Consider the following 3565-nt stretch of genomic DNA (forward strand, 5'->3'; position numbering starts at 1 on the left):
CTCACCTCAGCCTCCCAAAGTGCTGGGATTACAGGCGTGAGCCACCGCACCTGGCCCTAGCCTCTCTTATATAGAAATTCTAGAACCCCACTGATTAACTTGGCAGTGCTAGTGTAGGCCTGTCCAGACGCAGTGTCAGGAAGATAGTGACACAGCTTGCTTACTTGTGCGAGCTGGGATCCAGAGGCAGGTAACCCCTAATATGGCAATTGTTCTTTATTCTGTCTGACTTCTCAATTTGACCTCTTCTTTTTTTTTTTTTGCCTCCAATTTGCTGCTCTTTCCTGCTTCCATTCTACCTGTCAGCTCCTCTCATAGGTAGAAATGTGGAAAATGTAAAATATGTTAGTCCTTTGCATCAAAAGCATACCCCAAAAGGGGGGCTGGGTGTGGTATCTGATGCCTGTAATCTCAGCACTTTGGGAGACCAAAGCAGGCGGATTACCTGAGCTCAGGAGTTTGAGACCAGCCTGGCCAACATGGTGAAACTCCATTTCTACTAAAAATACAAAAATTAGCTGGGTGTGATGGTGCGTGCCTGTAGTCCCAGCTATTTGGGAGGCTGAGGCAGGAGAATCACTTGAACCTGGGAGGTGGAAGTTGCAATGAGCTGAGATTGTGCCACTGCACTCCAGCCTGGGCAACAGAGTGAGACTCTGCCTCAAAAAACAAAACAAAACAAAAAACAAAAGCATCCAAGCATGCCCCAAAAGGCTAAAATGTATTTTAAAATTTATTATTTATTTATTTGTGAGACAAGGTGTTGCTCTGTCACCCAGGCTGGAGTGCAATGACTCAATCTCAGTTCCTTGCAGCCTCCACTTCCCAGGCTCAAACGATCCTCCCACCTCAGCCTCCCTAGTAGCTGAGCCCACAGGTGCACACCATCACATCCAGCTAATTTTTTTGTATTTTTGGCAGAGATGAGGTCTCACTTTTTGCCCAGGCTGGTCTTGAACTCCTGGACTCACCTGATCCTCCTGCCTCAACCTCCCAAAGTGTTGGGACTACAGGCGTTAGCCACTGCAGCTGGCCCTAAAAAGATATTCATCTCTTTATCATACAGGCTATCAGTGCCAAAGTATAATTTTCAAAATTCAAAAAAAAAATTCTCATATAAATAGAAAATGAATCCATGTTTAAGACTTATTAACCCATTGGTGAAGTAGACCAGTAAGATGTAAAGCTAGTTCAAAGAGTATTTACAGGCATTCACAAAGGGAAGTTAAAATAAGACAGTTTAGATATAAAAGTGGTTAATGGACTGGACACAGTGGCTCACGACTGTACTCTTTTTGGGAGGCAGAGGCGGGTGGATCACTTCAGGTTAGGAGTTCGAGACCAGGCTGGCCAACATAGTGAAATCCCGTCTGTACTAAAAATACAAAAATTAGCGGTCGTGGTGGTGCACACTTGTAATCCCAGCTACTTGGGGGGCTGAGGCGGGAGGATCACTTGAGTCCAGGAGGCAGAGGCTGCAGTGAGCTGGCATCCGGCCACTGCACTGTATTCTGGGCAACGGAGTGAGATGCTGTCTCAAGGGGGAAATGCCCTCTAGTGAAATGAACTATAACTTTCACAGTTATCTTTTTTACTGGGCAGAAATCTTCAAGTTAATATGTAGCTGCACCATGTCTAGGCTCTAATCAAATAGTCAACAGCAAAGTCAAACAGTTACATTGTTCTAGAAAATTAAATAACCCTTGTGCAAGCTTTTAAATAATGCCCCAGTATGACCTTGAAAAGACATGTGGCCCTGATTTTTGCCTTATTGTAAGTTTTGGATAGTTTGGGATAGTTAACACAAGTTTATGTATTCTTCAACCTCTTATCTTCTTCTATTAGTCTTTCCCTGTTTTGGAGTGTGTTAGTACTTCTGAAATTAAACAGTGGATATGAAAAACATAAAAAGTAAATCTCTCGAAACTTCTTTTGTTACTAGTTGACAATTCTAATTTCAAGGTGGGGAGAAAAAAGGAAAAGTAAGGGAAGAGATTAAAAGTTTTGAGTTAGGCTGGGCGCGGTAGCTCATGCCGGTAATCCCAGCACTTTGGGAGGCTGAGGAGGGCAGATCACGCGGTCAAGATATCAAGACCATCCTAACCAGCTAATTTTTTGTATTTTTGGTAGAGATGGGGTTTCTCCATGGTGGTCAGGCTGGTCTCCAGCTCCTGACCTCAGGTGATCCCCTCGCCTCGGCCTCGCGAAGTGCTGGGATTACAGGCGTGAGCCACCGCGCCCGGCCTAACCTTCCTAATCTTTTATCACTTCTCTCCTCTGTACTTTTTCTTTCCTTTTTCCTAAACATCTACTATAATTCCATCTTTTTATATTTTCTTCTTCAAATTGTTGGTGCAGTTGCCAAAACCATAGTAAGCATTTTGTACTCACCCAAGTGACATTAGGATCTGGCTGATTTTATTCTCCCTTTTGCCACTCATCAGTGTTTCCAGGATCTTTCAACATTTGAGCTGTTGCTCCTTTAGACTCCTTGATTTCACAAGACTCTATAACTTTCTTGATTTCCTGTACTTCCGTCTCTATCTTTCTTGGTTTGGAACGTGCAGAGGCCGGATCGCATTAGCACCAGGGCTTCTAAACTTCCGAGATCTCTTAACTCAGCATTCCCCTTCTCTGACCCAATTGCTTTATCTGTTTTCTCCCAAGCAAACCTGATACAACTTGCTAAATCTGTCCTGGTGCAATGAGTCAGTCCCTATCATTTTACTCACTGCCTCCTGGCTCCACAGGACTCTATCCAGGAGCTTTAGATTCCAAGGTCCACTGCTTTGCGCTGCCCTTGCCAGTTTCCTGGCCTTCCTCGATCCCTTATGCCTGCTTTGTCCACTGTATCAATCTCTTCCCAGAGGTCTCCGGGCCTATTCTTGAGACACAGTTGGTCCATATTGTGTCCAAAAATGGAAGAGGCTAATGGAAAAGGCTTATTCTCTTGTTAACGGAATTTTTTGCTGCAAGAAATAGAAAAATACCAATTTAAATTGTTTTTTAATTTATTTACTTATTTATTTATTTATTTGGACAGAGTCTTGCTCTGTCTCCATGCTGGAGTGCAATGGCGCGATCTGGGCTCACTGCGACCTCCGCCTCCCAGGTTCAAGTGATTCTCCTGCCTCAGCCTTCTGAGTAGGTGGGACTACAGGCATGCTCCAATATGCCCAGCCAATTTTTGTATTTTTAGTAGAGATGGGGTTTCACTATGTTGGCCAAGCTGGTCTTGAACTCTTGACCTAAGGTGATCCGCCTGCCTTGGCCTCCCAAAGTGCTGGGATTACAGGTGTGAGCCACTGTGTCTGGCCTAAATTGGTTTTTAAAATGTGAAATTTGACTGGTTGCAGTGGCTCACGCCTGTAATCCCAGCACTTTGGGAGGCCGAGGTGGGCAGATCACAAGGTCAGGAGTTCCAGACCAACCAGGCCAACATGGTGAAATCCCGTCTCTACTAAAAATACAAAAATTTCCAGGCGTGGTGGTGGGCGCCTATAATCCCAGCTACTCGGGAGGCTGAGGCAGGAGAATTGCTTGAATCTGGGAGGCGGAGGTTGCA

Source organism: Colobus angolensis, unplaced genomic scaffold (assembly GCF_000951035.1).
Source record: "Colobus angolensis palliatus isolate OR3802 unplaced genomic scaffold, Cang.pa_1.0 Scaffold54, whole genome shotgun sequence".
NCBI classification, from domain to species: Eukaryota; Metazoa; Chordata; class Mammalia; order Primates; family Cercopithecidae; genus Colobus; species Colobus angolensis.